Genomic DNA, 17,890 nt, shown 5'->3' with positions numbered 1-17,890 from the left:
GATCAGCCAACTGACGGACAACTTTCCAGGGCAACCACAGGACAGACCACTGTTCTCAGGCTTTCAAATGTGGAGAAGGAGTGCATCTCTCTTCCCTCATCCGCTCCCAGGACCTGGAGCTCCTCTGTGCTCTGGGAGCTGTGAGATCAGTGTCTGTTCCCAAGATGGCTATCCCAGGACCTGAGCTGTGTGATATGCTTTTCACTGGACCAAGAAGAATGTGTTTCGCTCGGTGAGTTCATGGTGTTTTTGCCTATTTTCCCGCCTCTCTCTCTCTCTCTCTCTCTCCCCTTCTTGCTCCCTCCCTCTCTCTCTCTGTGTCTTTGGCTGTAGAGTAGTTTTTGGTGCAGGTGTGAACACGTGAGCACACAGGCGTGTTTGAATGAAGCCCTCGTTAAGAATGTGAGCACGTGTGATGGTATGTTGGTGAGGTCTAGAGAACCAGACGGGGGTGCTGGGGGGGGGGGGGGGGGTCTCTGCATTCGTATCCGCTGCACAGGGTCCTGCGTGGCAGCCATTGTCAGTCTAGAAAGAGGGCGTGGCCCCATCCGCTGTCTTAGCTTGGGCGTGGCAGCACAAGACGTGGTGGCACAAGGGCGGGACTGGCTTTGGGCTGGGGACATGTGGGATGGTCTGTGAGAATTCTAGGAGCTGAGGAGCTGGTGGAACTGTGTGAGAGGTCACCGGGAGAGAGGGAGGGAGCGAGGGAGAGAGGGTAGTAGGGGGGAGGGAGGTGACAGGTGACCTCTCTGGAGAAGGAGTCAGTGCTGGCGCCACAGTGCGCAGCACATCAAGAGGAGAGCGGGAAACGACTGTGTGGTCAGCTGACTCAGAGCGGAGGAACGAAAGGATTGGCCTGGGGGGAGTGAGGGGAGGGGGACCAGGCTCCGCCTGTCTTCTCGTTTTGCACCACCAGAAATTGAATCCCCGTGCTGGATTCCTGGTCCATGAATCACTTCCACCGGCACCGAGCACTTGTTGTGTGTGTGTGTGTATCACCACATACATATCCTTTTACCCTATCCTCTGATGTGAAGGATGAGTGACTTTGAGCCCCCTCCCCTCCCTCCCAGATTCGTTCTAGTGGTTCTGTCCACCAGAGCATCACTGACCCATGTGGTCACAACACCAGATACAGATACTCCTAAGTGTAACTGACACAGAGCTGCTTGTTTTGCTTGGAAGATGGTGTGGAATTGGCGATTGTTGGGGATGAGTTGGGGGTGCAGTTAAGGTGGTTCTGAACCAGCTATTGTTCTCCTGGAGCTCTCTCCTTTGAACTCACTGCTTTGATATAAACCCTTAAAGGGTTAAATATTGCTGGCTTGTTGGTCACCATACGTTTTGGACATTACGGATCATTTAAGTCCTCTGTTCTAATCTCCCTGTTATTTTTCTAATTTGAAAAGGCTGTTCATTCAAAGACAAAAAGTGTTTGGAAATTATTGGAACAAGTAAGAATTTGGATAGAACATGAGTGGGCAATTGTGAGCGGTGTGTATGTGCGTGCATCCAAGTACACTGGTGAAATCGACCCATTCATTGATTACACAATCTGTGAAGACGATTGTGACATGCATAAAGCATTAAAATGTGCACGTGCTCACGGTGTGGCGTGGTTCAAATATCTGTGTGAGCGATGTTTATTCAGGCAGTGTCCAGCTCGCTGTCACAGTGCCACTGTGTGGTGAGTGGTGGGAACTGCAGCGGTGAGTCACACAACTGAGCCAGGCTTCCTTTTTGAGTCACTCGGCAGGAATGAGTGACTTAGACCGGACTCACAGAGAGGAGCAGCTCATTGCTGCAGTGTGAGGGCTTAGCGTCGGGCTGGAGCTGTCCAGGCTCCAGGCAGAGCAGGGTCTGAGGAGGCTGGACTCGGTCAGAGAGGAGATGCTCCGGTTTCAGTTCACTGGCCTCCACTGGATACCACAGACTTGGAAACTTGGGGACTTTTCCCAGAGGGATTTTTTGAGTGTCTCTCATGGATTGGCAGATTAAAACTGTAAAACGAGTCACGAGTAAAAAGAGTCACTGACTCTGAATGGAATGGTGGCTCAGGAATACGCAGCTAAGAGGGAGCAGTGCCTCGCTAAGGATTACCACCACTCTATCGGGAGATGGACAGGTGCGGACGTGCGTGTGTGGTGTGTGTGTGTGTGCGTGTGTTTCAACAGGAAGTGTGCTGGTGATTTTGAGGTGTGTGTGTCTGTGTGTGTTTGTGTAGGCGTGCGTGTGTGTGATTCTCCATCATTATGAGATTTGTAGAGATTCTGGAGATTATGTGTCTCAGTGGTTTAAACATTTCTTGTGGGTTGGCTGTTTTCCTGTCAGAGGTTTGGTGATGATTTTAGAAATCCAGACAGAATTAAGAGGTGTATAACTGTGCCACTGTGTGCGTGTCCATATGAATGATGTGTATATGTAATAGGGAACATGTATGTTGTCCTTGCATGTACACATGATTCATTCAACCACTCCTCCCAGTCACCCCCCGTCGCATATTAAGTTCGCATATGCCAAGGCTGAACCTCATGTAGGGTGGGAAAATCAAAGGTCCCATTTTCACATGGTGTACAGTGTTGCAATGCAAAGTGATTTAGTGTTATTAGGCACAGTGCCACAGTACCTTCCGCCCACAGTTGGCGTGTATTGAGGTGTACAGTGAAGGTGCCGGGCATGTAAACCTGAGCGAATAGGAATGTTATTGTTGCCTGTTTGCCTGAGTTAGTCAGTCGTGACCGTGCTCGGAACAAGCGCACAATGGAGAAAGGATTCCGGGACGGCTGCTTTTGTTCTTCGAATGTCCACTCCGCAGCGGTCACCGTGCCTTGAACTTTGACCCCCGCCTTCTCGTCCTCGGCACTTCCGATTTCGCTGATAAAAGGAGGGTGGGAGGTGACCTTGGTCTTGGTATCGCTTTACGAAAGATCCCACCCCCTCACACACACACACACACACACACACACACATACACACACACCGTCGGGCTTGCTTGACTCATCTCCGTTTACATTGTTCCAGGACACCGCCTACCAGCTAGCTTCTCAGCATCACTGCGTATGAAAAGGGCTGGCTGCAGCGAGCGCGTCACAGGGGCAGAGCGCGAGAGTGAGCGAGTGCGTGTTTGTGTACTCTGCAGACGTCACGCTGCTTCCTGTGAACACGCGCCAGGGCAGAAATAGCACTATTACAGTCCAGTTACAGGGCATGACGTACTGTACATAAAGCAGGTCTCTCTCTCGTCATTTAGATAAAGAATCGCGTGCGACCCCGTTCCCACACGGAGATGGCTGCGATGAGAATAATAATGAATATAAAGTATCGACAGTATGCTAGGGTGTGTCTGACATGCGGCGTTATAATGTACTGTGTGCCTTTCCTACATTGGGCCTGGCTTACAGTACGTGTGTTTTTCATTGATTCAAATCATTCAGCGTAAATGGTAAGATTTGATTAGAGTATGTTCCCAGTGTTCACAGCTGTGTTTAATGGCTGTTATGTCTTTGTCTTTCTCTCACTCTCTCTCTCTTATTTTTTAAAATCCGTTTCCAGACAGTGTTAGGAGAGCACACCTGGACTCTGTCCTACATTGGGTGTGTATATATAGCGCCGGCTGCACTTCCTGGAGCCCTCATTCTGTCACTCCAGTACCGTCTGCGCAGTCAACCTGCGCAGCTGCTGCCAGGCTGAGGGCGTGAGGGGCAGGAGTGGTGTGAAGTTCAGCCTCGTTACTGTCTGTCCTGAGTGTGCGTGTGTCTGTTTCTGTTACCAGGCCGCCATCTTGACCGCCATCTTGTTTCCTGCATCCCAAGAGGCTGTACGACAGGTTCATCCAGGCTTGAGTACTAGCAGGTAAACTTCCTCTCCCACAGTGTGTCCATGGGACATACTTCACTCTGTCTCTGCGTGCTGATTTACACTTCTCCAGTGGGGTGTACATGGTCACAGGAGCTTAAGTATTTAGAGTGCTGTGTTCCCTTCTCTCTAAAATCCCCCTTTCCTCTGTACAGTTGAAACTAGGCTAATGCAAGCAGTAGTTAAAGTTAGCTGACCCAGTAAAAGCCAGTACCTTTTCCATAGCATTACAGGTCTTCTCAAACCCAAAGGTCATTGATGGTGATTAATTTGTGGTAGCTGGGGTGGTTGTGCGTTTGCCCATGCCAGAGTCGTAGCATGCAATTTCTGGGAGGGTACAGGGGCGGTCCTTAAGGATGCTGATGGATTCCTACCTTGGTGTGTTATTAGTAGCCTGTAAAAGTCCAATGGAAAACAGCAGTGTGGAAGACCCCACTAACTAAAATAGAATGGCACTCTTATTTTGAACTGTGAAAATTGGCTTTTGTGTGGAAGGTATCTTACGCATGATAAAGTCAAGACAAATGCCCGTGTGTATATTTATTTGTGGGTGTGTGTATCTATGTATTTGTATATGTGTGTTTCTGTTTGCATTTATGTGTGTATGCGTGTGAAGGTGTATGTGTGTGTGTGGACATGCGTGTGAGAGAGCGAGAGACAACAGCGCCAGTTGAAAGCAGCATAGGAGCACACCCATTTTAAAAATGGGTGTGTACTTCTTTCAGTGTTCTCTGTTTTTTTTGGGAGCTAAACTGGACACACCCTCGGTTTGAAAGTGAGAAACAGTGAGTGAGGTGCCCCTGCTCTCAGAAGGGCAGTGTCAGTGTAACAGCACAAAGTAAGCAGGGGGGGTCTGTGCCCTGCTAGGAAATCTCCTCGTCCCGGAGCGTTTGACCCTGTACTCCGACGTCGACTCCAGAACACGGCGGAAAGCTGGCAAACCGGGTGCAGTGGATCCAGGAGTTCAAGGTACGACAGAGAGGAGGTAACTGGGTCTGACCAAGATTTTGCCCTCTTTACCATCGTCTATGTACCCTGTAAGAGTATGTACATCTTTCAGTCGTGTGTTTATATGTGTGTGTGCGTGTGCACGTGAGTGCGCAAGCGTGTGTTTATGAGAAGGTACGTCAGAGAGAGGTAACTGGATCTGGCCAGCACACACCCCTCCTTGTTTACGCTTCAGGAGAGAAACTCTGCCACGTCTCAGTCTTTTGTTGCTATGGCATGAGAAAAGACAGCGAGAGATTAGGAGAGAAAGAAAGAGAGAGGGAGAAACATTCTAATAAAAACAGGTATTCAGACGATGCAATTTACAAGCGCTCTCTGCATGTCTTTTTTTTTTTTTTTTTTTTTGCTGTGCTGGTGTCAGAGCCTTGTAAAGATTCTTGACGTTTAGGACTAAGCCCCTCCTTCTCCTCCCGGGAGCCAATGGATAAGCGGCTGTGGCGGTTTGCCTGGTCATATCTCAGTGTAGGGCTGCCAGCAGGCACCAGTGTTGTCATCCTGCCCAAGTCTCCGTGCCAGGTCGGAGTATAGGGATAGGAAGTTCAAATAATATGTGACGCAGATCTCTGGGACCACACTCCAGGACCCAGTTTATTCACAAAAAAGCCCATTGGACAATCACTCTGCTACATGGCTCATGTTGACCCGCTATAATAGAAATGTGAACAACTCTGAGACTGAGACAACTCTGTGTTCCCAAGCTCACTGTGAGGAAGTCTGGGAGAACTCCTGCCTGGGAATACTGTTTAGAACCTGCAGCAGCCAGGAGAGCTGTTTGTCCCAACACCCAAGTGCGAAAACCTAAAATGGCTGGCAGCGACCGTGTCTTGACAGAGAGGAATGTGTTGAGAGTGGGCGTTAAGTGGGCAGCTTTGGCTCGTCACATGACTACATGATGGGATACATTTACCCCGCTGTGGGATCTATTCTGTGTTGAGACTGTGCCACTTTGTGAAGGACCCCCCTCTGGAGGAAAACGGTGTCATCGGTATCCTGTGCTCCTGTTGGCTGGGATTCGCGTCACTGGCACTCTTCGATTGGCTGCCATTACACAAATCAACAGTTGGTGCAGTTTGTTATGTTGCCACAAACAACGGTAGAGTGAAGCTTCTAGAATCCAAATGTGATTTGATTTTAAATTCAATCTTTATCTATTATTACATACACCCTATTACTTTTTATCCTCTGTAAAAACCTACTATTGATTAGTTCTTATGATACTGAAGGTTGAGGATTACTGTCGAGTAACAGCTAATCTCTCTGAGTGTCCTTCATTGATTTACGCTCCATGTAATGTGTTGGCGATGCCAAAGTCAGACAGTATTTGAGATGCAAGGAGTTACGGGTTTCAATGCCCTATGAGGATAATGGGCTTCTTTATTAGCTTACTGTAAGACACTCCACCTCTGTAATCCACCTGTGTGAACAAGACACAGCATGTATGAAGCTGGGAGCTTTTCAATTGGCCTGGGATGAAGCAAAGCAAGACAGTGCCAAACTAACCCTCACACTGATGCTGGATGCAGGAAATTTGCTTCTGTTGCTTTCCATCAGCTAATTCAGCACTGCTTGCATTAGACACTGTACCCTGGTGCAGGAGAGACACTGCTATGTGGTGAGATGTTGCATCTGATGAAGTAGGCCCAATCTAAACAAAGAAATCAATACAATTCACAGCCAATCAGAACAGCCTGACCGGACTTGATTGTTCCAACCTGGCCGTGACCAGCGTGAACCAACAGCGATTTTGCTGAACCCCTCAATAAGAGTACTAGCCCCATTCTGTAGGGGGCTTCCCAGAGGTATCTTCAGTGAACAGTCTGTTGGCTATGGCTCTGCCCAGTCATAACAGGGCCTCAGTTCACAGTCATATCGGCGCAGTAGACAGAGGAATTCCAGGAAAGAGCGTTTACTGTAAACCCCCACTCCTTTTTGGGAAACACTCCTGGCTCGGTGCCAGAAGGAAACGGGCCACTTACACATCAGCCTGAGGTTATTTTTTTTCCTTCGTTTGTCTTTTTCTTTCTCTTTTCCTCGCAGACAGATTTCGGTAGCCACAGTCAGTCATCCGTATTCATTAGTCTACCCGGCGGCAGTTATTGTTTGAAATTCTCTCAACAGCTACAGGAAGCACTCGCTCAAACTGTTAATTTTAGGACTGCGCCAAGGCTTTATGACAAACTGCAGAAAGCAAAATCAAAAACAAAAGCTTCAAGAGCCTCACCTACAAAGGTCTGACGGCTCGTTCAGCACGGCAGGGGTTAATCACCTTGTTGGAGAGGACTCCACACCGTGATCCGGGTCTTCTGAACCTTGAGCTCATCGCGCTGTATGAATTGTCAGGGGTTCAAATATGTACGTAATGGTTTTCATCCTCAGTGTCCCCCTGGTTCCGCTCCGGTCCATGACTCAGAGACCTGTCATCTCTGTAAGCGGTGACACATGTTACACAACGGCTCCACACGCGCCCTAGAACCGGTCCAAAACACCACGCTGGCCCGGCTGCTGTCTGCGGGGTGATTTTTGGATGCCTCCGCAGAGGTAGTCACCACTTTGGCTTCCTGTAAACAGTGCGGCCGCAGGGATAAAACATCCTCTCCATTTATTTACACTTTTATTCTGTGCCAATTCTAAGCAAATTTGTACCACATTGAAACATTGTAATGGACCTGAAGTGTTCAACAGACAGCGAGACCTGCGGTAACTAGGTCACAGGTTAGTGAGGGGGAAGGCTCCTTAGTCAGCCAGTGGCGGCAAGCGTATCCAGGCCTTTCTTAGAAAACATGTGGGAGCTGAAATTCCCGGGAAAACCGTGTTTACCCTTGTGGTTGAACCCTCATAAATAAAGTCCCTGCAGCATTCGACAATAGCATAAATGATTGCCTGCAGAGAGAATTTCAATTTCAGTAAATGAAAACCGAGGTGATAACCTGTTGCTAGGGTAGGAGGCGGTATGATCTAATCACATATTTTCTCAGGTCGGAGGTATCTAGCAGTGACAGCTAAGCTCTCTGATTGTTAAGAAGGGGAAAAAAAACTCACATGCAGTACAGTACCCACTGGAGTCTTCCTTTATTAATTTTAAATATCATGACAATATATTGACATAAAATGTATTTCAGAAGGTATTGCAACAACTGCTTATTTAGCAACAATATTAATTGCTATTAATATTTAAATAATATTGTTTAATCATTGTAATGAAATATTTCTAATTATATTTTCCAAAATATGTCCACATATTTAACACAACATCCGTGTGTGCATGCTGTGTATAACCTTCATGACAAATGTGTCTTCAGCATTATCAAACTGATGGAAGTCCGATGTGGGTTGATAGATGGTTTCGCACGTGGACCATTGGAACTAGCTCTGATTAATACAGGATGGATGTGATTTTACACAAAGGATTATAGGTACAGTCGTGAAGGTTATTAATCTGCCTGCCCCACATATGAACCCAACGGAGTATAGCCAGGTACATTAACTTTCCATGTACCTGCGCAATGAGCTTTGTGATCTACCCTTAAGCATGATGGATAAACCATTAGCACTTTTACTGCCGTCCTAGCCTAGCCACAAGCGTTGTAAATCAGTCAGTTGTCATCATTGCTCCAGGAAGGGCATGTTTAGCCAGGCAGGTGGAGCACTTCTTCCTGCATTTTGAGGAAAGGAATCATGGCTGTACGACATCGCTTAAACGGCACCAAATTAACACCGTTAAACAACGGCCCGACTGTGGATTTTATTCGACCTGCATTGGGTGCAGTTAGCGAGCCGCTGGTTAGGTTTAAAGAGCTGCGGCTGGCTGTGGAGCTCCAGCCGTGGGAAGGGGGGAGGAAGCCAGGCCTGGTGAATAACGACCCGCTGTCTGCTTCTCATCTGTGAGTCAGAGCCGCAGTCTCTGATGAGCTGCCAGTCACCCATTTCAGCAGCATGTGTTTCGTATCACCATCGACGTTCCTTAGCGCTGTTACAGGAACCGCTGCTTTCTCTGCCTATTTACAGGAAGCAGGGGTCGGGTTTTGCTCACTGTGTGTGTATCGTTGGGCTTTGCTGCTGCTTGACCCCTCAGTCAGGGGCGGTGGGAGTCAGGTGGGAGGTTTCTGTTAAGGTGCTAAAATACTGTACACTTCCTCCACACCTGCTTGGAGTGACCACACAACCAGCCACCTGCTGTGATGTGAAGGTCAATAAAAGTGAGTAAGTAGAGCTGTGGAGTGCATCAGCAGTTAATGTCAGCAAATTGTCATTCATTGGGCAGGAGTGTCCATAAAAACCCAGTAGAACCTTATTGCGTCGTGTAGGATTATCAATCTGCAGCACAGCAGCTTAAACGTATTAATAGATGGAACGTATCATATCTCTCATGAAGTAAAGCTTCCCTCACATTAATGTAATGCAGAAGTGATATGATGATGTGGAGATTTTGGCCAGCTATGGCTGAAAATACTGACTGTTTGACAAAGAGAGGAAGGATGTGGCATGGTGTGGCTCAAGCCAAGCCATGAACTTATGGCTCTCAGAAACATGAATCATTGGATATACTTATGGAAAATGGTTGCATGCAATATTATTAAGTGTACAGTATGTGATTCCAACTGATTAAGCACTTGTAAATTAAGTACTGACTAAGTACTTGTACAAAGTACTTAATCAGGTGAAGCCACATATACTTAATAATATTACATAAAAGCACCATAATTAAAAATGAAATCCAAAGATTCTATTTTATTTTATTGTGCACTCTGACAACAGACGGTACACAGCACAATCTGTTACGCCAAAGTGCGCAGGCATCAAGAAGGTTTGAATTAAATGACTCACACCCCCTCCCCTCCCCCCATGGCACTTTGTGTGTGCTGTGGAGTCGCACGGGACGGACTGATCAGTAATCCCGCAGTGGAAGAAGGCAATTTGAGCGGCGGGTAGCCTTGAAGCCTGGCTGTGCGAGGAGCTAGCTAGGTGTGACTCACGTCTCCGCTGTCTCGGCACCGGAGGGGACATCCTGTTTGACGAGGAGGGCCCTCGCCATTCGCTACGTGGCCCCTCCCGGCGGGAGCGTGGGCCCCTGAAGAAAACACTGCAGTTCCTCTCTCCCACTCGCGCCACTCAACCCCAATCCTCGCATTACAATTCACCGAGCTCCGGCTTTCACACTCCCCGCTCATAAGGTGCAAAATGGGACAGGAATAGATGAGCACTCCTACTGTCACAGTGGGCAACTGCACAGCAATAACATGAGGGGCACCGTTCCGGCCGTGAACTGCTGAAAAATCATAGGCCAAGAAACATTTCTGATAGCTGTTGTGTGTGTATGTGATGTAGACGTTGTGATTTGACAGGCCTGTTGTGCAATTTGACCGAGCTGTTCTGAGATTTGAAGAAACCACTCTGTGATTCTGCTGAACTGTAAGGTGATGTGATGGAGCTACTCTGATTCTGTCTTGTTTTACCAGGTTCTCAAGCTGTTGAGTTAGTCGATGCGCGGTACCTGCATTTGAGTCCCCGTTCACAGTGCTGTGTGTGGGTGTGTGAGAGGGAGGGTGGCAGAGAGAAAAGGAAAAGACAGAAGGGGGAGATGGTATCCGAACTCCTTGCAGAATGTCAATATTGTAAAAAAGAGTGACCAGGCGGGAGAGGAGGAGAGACAGTTGCAGCAGATTGGCTACGCAGCTTTGATTTGAGCTTCCCGGATGTTCTTTTTGTCTGAGGAGAAAGTCCCTTATTCTTGCCAAGCTCTTCTGAGGATCTGTTTATTAACCAAGGCAGGGCCTATCTGTGTCCGGACGGGGTTTGTGGGCTTTCCCCGCAGTAGGGCTGACACAGGGCTTGCATTATAGCCCGCTTCCTTCCCAAGAACAGCGATGATCACACGGTGTGCCTCTCAATGCAACACTTCCTCCTGCCATCACAGGGCTCTCTGTCTTATGAACACTGGGGGCATTGGGCCAGAGGCAGCCGTGATGTCATAATGGAGGAATGAGCCGATTGGCCAGGTGAAGGAAGAGCAACGTGGAACTGTAAGCTTAGAAAACAGAATGTCTTTGCTAAGGAAGACAGTGAGAGTTGGTGTCAGCTTTTACCGAAGATTTCTGGAATATTGGCTCACAGAAACAAATTGGGACAGTGGCACTGCCGTAGTCTTATCTGAGAGGAGAACATATCTGGTTCCTGCCACAGATATTTCGATGACCTGTCAAGGCTGGATCCTGGCCATGGGTGTGAAGGATTGTGGGTAGGTGCTGGGAACCTATTCCAACAGAAGATATATTTAAACATACAGTACAATACATGCATCAGTACTATCAGTATTGCAGTGCATGGATAGCATATGTTGTTTAAATTATGTAATGCTAGTAAATAAAACAAAATAGATGTTTGATGTTTAGATATAAATCCAAGCTCAGGCTACATTTTTGACATTGATGATCTGGTCTATTATAAGGGCTTTGAAAATATGTTACATTGCAGGAAACCTTATCGCCATACATTTGTATTTTCCAGGTTGTATGAGACAGCAGCAACGCTTTAATCATCATGTGGACAATAACGGGTGGAGCTACTGTACTATCACTGACTGACTCATACAAGTCACTAAGAGGACTTTGCTCCACGTTTATCTTTAGTAGTGACAATGTTGCACCCTGGGAGGTCTGAACTTAATGTTCTTCATGCTCCCTCAGACAGAAACCCAGAGAGGAACAGTGTCGGCATCGAGTTCAACGCCAGCTGATGCGCCAATAGACTTTACATTGTTTTAATCATCACGTATGAGCTCTGTCCTGTGGATTGATTTCTGAGAGACAAGAAAATCAGAGTGCTCATGCTATTCTGTGCCACAGTGTTCATTTAGATCAGTGCCTTTAGTGGAAGGGATGTGAAAGCTGTGTTTTAACCCGTCAGTCAACCTGCCGGGTTCTGCAACGTGTTATTATCAGTCACTCCTCACTGCCTTTGTGAGATGAGCTGCAATGTGGTGTGACAGCGCCCTCTGCCGTTTATTTTTGAAATGGCAAATCACAAAGGCTGCTATTTCAGTGCACTTTATCAGCTTGCGTGAAATGTTATGTGTTTTGAGACTTTGCCATATCTCCTCTCACCGTGACCTTTCTTTTGTCCACTAACCATCACATGACCATCATACGCTTTGACATTTCAGTGGCAAGACTGTCGATAATCTCGCAGCAGTGCTGACGGGATGTTGTGCTGGCTGGGTCAAAAACGTATCCTGTTAACCGCCTCTTGGCGGGAAGGGGGCACGTCCGTGTAGGGTGCCAGGATGGAGAGATGCCGCACACAACACCTCCCAGACCCTCTCGGTGAAATCCGCCTCCACCGGCCGTGTGGAAGGTCTGTTATATAAGCTTCGTCAGGGCTCCCATAACGGAGCGGCTCGATTTCCTTCTCCTGCAACAAAGACCTGTTTTATCACATTCAACCTTGGCTTGGCCTCAATGCATTCCTGTGAATGAGTATTACATTGAATGGTAGACGTCAGAGTTCGTACTGTAGGTGGTGGGTGGAACCACACCCCTCTTATCTGGACAGTGGATTGGACAGAATGTTTCCTGTTGCTCCAGGCTGTTCGTTAAGGAGACGATTTAGTCGTCTCTGCCGCGTTAACGTTACTGCCGCGTTAACGTTACTGCTCCCTTTGCGTTTTACGAGCGGATACGAATGTGCTGTGTGAGGGAACCTGTGCTTTTCATCTGAAGGTGGAATGACTCTGTAGATCTGAATGGGAGGTACAGAGGGTAATGGTGACATCATCACTGGCAACATCTCAAGTGTGAGAGAGGAGGGGTGGTTGTTCGGTCACATGGCCACCTTTGTGAGTTTAATGTCCATAGAGATCCACCGGGCAGCTGGTTTGTGTACATGTGGCACAGTTACCAAACGCCAGCATCTACGCTCACACGCACTGCTCCCTCACTGAATATCTGCTCTTTTCCCAAGGTTTTCCACAGTGAGGACAACAGGCATGGAGGCTCTACTGGGCCCACGTCAGTGTGAGTATGCGGGCGACGCACAGCATGGTGTGCCACTCAGGACATTTAGTTCTGGTTATTCATCTCTGTGAGCTTTGGGGTGCTTGAAATTGAATACCCAAACGAATGTTTGACAATCAAATTCATTTCTCTATTCAGGTCTTATGACCTTCTTATGACGGTCTGTTATGAAACGTAGAGAAATCACAGCGATTTCCTTCCAGCCACTGTCAAGGGCTTTGAAATGTTAACAGTCATGGAGTTTGGAGCAAAAAATGTGGCATTAACCTTTTTATAAGACTGAAATAACAAGAAGACATTGTATCAAGTAACTCCTGTAAAGCTTATTTATTAGTTATGGGAGCTGTGAATTTGTAATGTGTATGCGCAGTAGATTTGTGTAGTATTTTTCACATTATTGCAAAGAGCAAACTCACGAGGGGTGTGGGCGATTATGTCATCCTGCAGTTCACCTTCGAGCTACTCTGCTGCTATAGTAATGATATTCCTCTGGTGAGAGTCACTTCCTCTTTGTAAAGCCATATATTATTTCACAGCCAAGGTTAGCCAAAGTTACTCCCTGTCCTGCTACATCTTGGCAGCCACAGCACTTATCTTCCCAAATTCCCACTATGTTCGTTTATACCCTTCATCTTCGCCTCTCTCATGTCCGTGCAAGCGTGCATCCTTGACCTGGTCTTCCCCTGGAATCTGGTTTCCTGTGGTGGTTTAGATGTGTGTTCTAGTGTCTAGCACCATTTGAAATCAGTGTTCCTGGGGACAGAAGAGCAGCGCTGAGAGAAGAAAATGTCTGAACTCTGACCCCTGACATCAGCAGTAACACATCCAAGCTTGTCACTGACTGTCACAAGGAATGCTACCATTCCACAGCAACAAATCTATAGACATTTTACGGCTGCACACAAATATTGGAGCATTCCATTCCTATGCAACTGAAATTGTAAACATGTTTTTTTTTTTCTTATACAATAAAATACATTAAAATAAAAATAAGTAAATAAGTATTTCTGATCAACCGCTAGTAAGGCTGAAAGTTGGACCATAGGCCTTCCTCATCACTGGACATCCCTCCAGCTTTCCCCACTAAAGGATGACTGATTTCTTCTGGTGCATAGAGTCACCTGTGTTTTCTAGCACCATTTGAAATCGGTTATAATGACTGGGGATCATTTCATCGTTTCACCTCTTTGGCCTGACTGCTGAATTTGGGATGGGATTTGTACAGAGGACTTCTGTGATCACAATATACACAGTGTGGGAAGAAGGGTGGGTATTTTACATAGTGAAATGAGATGTGTGGGTTCCTTATTGTGTATTTTTAGTTCATTCAAATAGTATGCAAGTTAGATGACATCCTTTTCTGACTTTTGCACTCAAATGAATTATTAACCTGGAATGCTGCCATTATACCCTTGAGTGTGGTATTTAACTGTAATTGCTGTAAAATACCTGCATGTAAAAATGTGTATGTGTATCAGCTAAATGTTAAAAATGATTTATAGCAGGGTTGCCTGTCCCTGTTCCAGGAAATCTGCCATCCTGTAGGTTCAGTCTGGTTGAGTTGCTAATTAGTAGAATCAGGTGTGCCAAAATTAGGGTTAAAATGAAAACCTACAGGATGGTAGATCTCCAGGAACAGGGTGGGGATTCCCAGAATAATATGATCCATAATAAATGAGTTTATGGTCTCCTTTCTTCAGAAACGTTTAGCTGAATACAAATTGAAAATACCATAGTTTATGATGAAGCGTTCAAAACTAGAAAAGAAGAGCAACACTTTTAGAGCAACACTAATGATGTGCGATTTCATTTAGCATTTTATGGAATTTATGTTGCATTGCATACTCTGCATGTGGGAATTTGTGACTTTCATCAGTTCTTCAAGAAGTATACAAGAATTCCACGTGTAGCCATGTGCTTGCAGGTGGTAATGGAGCACCTTTGACAGGAGACCCGTCCAAAAATTTATGAACCCTTAAATAAAATTTACTTCATTTTGGGATTATGGCCCATCATGTGCCCCTCAAAGAGAAATTCCTCAGTCTTCAGACCTCACTGAACAAGTGCCCACTTCACATTCACACTGCATTTTCAACTCAAGTAGCCAGTTCAATCTGTGAAATCGCAATCATTTATTATCCATGGTCATGTCGTTAACAATAGCTTTCCCACCTCTGTTCAGTACAGCTTCCAGCTTCTCTGGGTAAGTGGTTTTCTGCACCAGAGGTCAGTTGGAAAGCTAATACTTTATTTCAGTAAAAATTAAAACAAATAAATGTGTTAATGTGTGCCTTAATTCATAGCACACAGGCTGTTCATAAAAGGCCAATCGATTGAAAAATGTAGACCATTTCACAAGCTAGCAGACTGTAGCAGAATAACAGCAGGTCTGCTGCTAGTCTCTTACAATGGTGCATTTAGCCTCACTCATAACCCATGCTGTGACAATGTGTACAATTCATCTTGTCAGAAAGCAGCTACACTGCCCTCCAAAAGTACGGGACCAGTGGAGTGAAATGTTCTTATTTTTATACATATTTAAGGCTTTTGGATTGGAGATGAAGATGAATGAGACATAAGTATAGACAGTCAGCTTCCATTTCATTGTATTTATACAGCATGTGTATTATTTATATGTGAAAATAAGAAACTTCACTACCTTTCCCATACTTTTGGAGGGGACTGCATGTTCTAATGTCACAGAATCCAATATGGTTCTTCAGTCACTAGTTTTGGGAGTCGATTTGATTCTCCCAACTCTCACTCTCACTCTCACTCTCACTCTCACTCTCACTCTCACTCTCACTCTCACTCTCACTCTCACTCTCACTCTCACTCACCTCAATTAGTCTTATTGGTCCATCCAGGTAGGAGGGGAGGGGCAGAGAGGTTTGGACCAGTCACAGCTGAATCCTTCATCAGTGGATACTGCATCAATCAAACTGAGGATGATGAGGAAATGGAGGAAGCACCACTGGATCTAAAACTCAAAGGTAACTGGCCAGATTGGGAGGTGAAGTGAGGGGCAGGACAAGATTTTCATTTGGACAGCGCCTACTGTTGGGTGAGAAATATATGCCATCTGTTGTGTTTCTCTCCAATTAGATGATCACAACTTGTATGTTCTTAATAATGCATGCATTATAATTGTATCTCCAGTGTTGTGGTTGTGCGATTTAATTTGCAGTTCTGTGCATGTGTGTGTTCCTGCCAATAAAAATAACATTTTAATTACAGTGTATTTCCTGGGCTCATTCATTTTTTTTTTTTTTTTTTTTACACACACACACACACACACACACACACACACACACACACACACACACACACACACACACACACACACACACACACACACACACACACACACACACACACACACGGCTGTGGCAATTTGAACCAATTAGTTATTATTGTTGTACAGCTATACAATGTTTTGTTAGTGTCGGCCCATCAACTGTACATTTTGAAACCCGAATTTAAAACCTATAAATGCAGGCAGAGGGCGAGTTAACATGTCAGTGAGCCTTTTTCAATGACAGGGAGGGATTTACAATGGTCTTGTAACAATGTTTTAACACAAAAACCCATTGTACCTTTAAGTATGAGAGAACACCAGAATTCAGCAGAGTTGTGGATTCTGATTCAAGCATGATTCTTTTCAGTGTTGTTGTGATGATGTAAATGGGAAGGGCGCATGGAATTATGGGCAAAATTTGTCAAAGCTTGTCTCACTGGTAGGCAGCTGGTTTAGTCCTCCAAAACAAACTGCTCAACTAACTTTGATGACATCCTGAGGACATTTCTATACATAGTGATTTCATGTTCCACATGGTTACCAGGTAGTTAAAATATGAATTGCATGCATCATTTTCTCTCATGCTCTAACTCTATATTACATGGCCACTGTGATTCTAGGAAAAGATAACTTGCTCCCTCAACGTACATTCATGTGAAATGGACCACCGAAAGCAATTAATTATCTGTAAAATGGACCCATCATCCTAACGAGTTGTCTCGCTGGGCCTGGGAGATGGATGCCTTCTCTGCCTTAATGCATTCTGGTGGCCCCGCATTAGCAGGAGTCAAATGCAAACACGGACATTAACACACGCCAAGTTTCATTCAACCTTGTAAATCTATCGCCGTGTCCTTTGTGTCCCCTTGTGGCCATGCAACGTGATTGCACATGTTTTCTGAAAGGACAGAAACAGGTTTCATTACCTGGGTACGGTCAAACAGGGGGTTTATTGGGCTGCCAATAGCTGACTATGACTAGGAGTCCCCACAAACAAGTCTGAACTGCATCATACCGTGCATTGTGTTATCGGGGAATGGTGACGAACATTTGACCATCGTTCCTTTGGTTGCCTCTGCATTAGTTTCTTGTAACACAATTTTAGGTGTCCCAGTGTTACCATTTCTTATTAGTGAGGGATAGGCTTCTCCTGCAGTTATCAGTGACTGCTCTGCGGTACTTAGTGTCTCGTAACCAGTCTCAGTTTCAGCAGTACAACTGGCAATTCCAAATTGGGGAGAAATAAAAGGGTGGAGATGACCATGAAAAGTTAATTATTATAAGTTAATTATTTTCTCTGTATTGATTATAGGTGCAGCATCTTTGCTTGTATGCGTTTAACTTTATTACGAATGTAGGGTTCTAATCCTAATGCCATGCCTCATTTGCTTGAACTTTCACATTTATTTATAATGAAGTTTTCTCCAGATGGAAATTTGAAGCATTGTGGTCCCTGACCAGGCACACGTGAATACAACATCATTGTGGTTATAGTAGTCATAGGATTGGGGTGATTATTTTACAGCAGTAGCAAACCAATATTAAAAGTCAAGTAAACATACAGCTAGCATTAAATGGGTGGACAGCAATTTTAGCAACAAGGATATATCCATAAAAATATGTTTTATTATTATTCCTGCAATTAAACACCTTCGTTGCCTGGCCACATACTCCTGTCGTTCAATGGGCTATATTATGCTAAACTACCAAACGAGAAAAA

General features: G+C 45.6%; 1 long non-coding RNA gene across 1 annotated transcript in view; it reads right to left on the bottom strand.

Annotated features, from left to right (window-relative positions):
* Positions 1–12,307: 12,307 nt before the first annotated feature.
* LOC133135382 (uncharacterized) overlaps positions 12,308–17,890 on the bottom strand; it is a 7,490-nt gene continuing 1,907 nt past the window's right edge. Inside the window, exons 2-3 of the long non-coding RNA XR_009709385.1 lie at positions 15,713–15,814; positions 12,308–13,625 (exon numbers count right to left, since the gene is read on the bottom strand). This is a non-coding gene — a long non-coding RNA (uncharacterized LOC133135382). The remainder of the gene's footprint in view (positions 13,626–15,712; positions 15,815–17,890) is intronic.

Source organism: Conger conger, chromosome 8, assembly GCF_963514075.1.
Source record: "Conger conger chromosome 8, fConCon1.1, whole genome shotgun sequence".
NCBI lineage: Eukaryota > Metazoa > Chordata > Actinopteri > Anguilliformes > Congridae > Conger > Conger conger.
The sequence above is the reverse complement of the archived record's forward strand: the minus strand, read 5'-3'. Positions and strand labels throughout refer to the sequence as shown.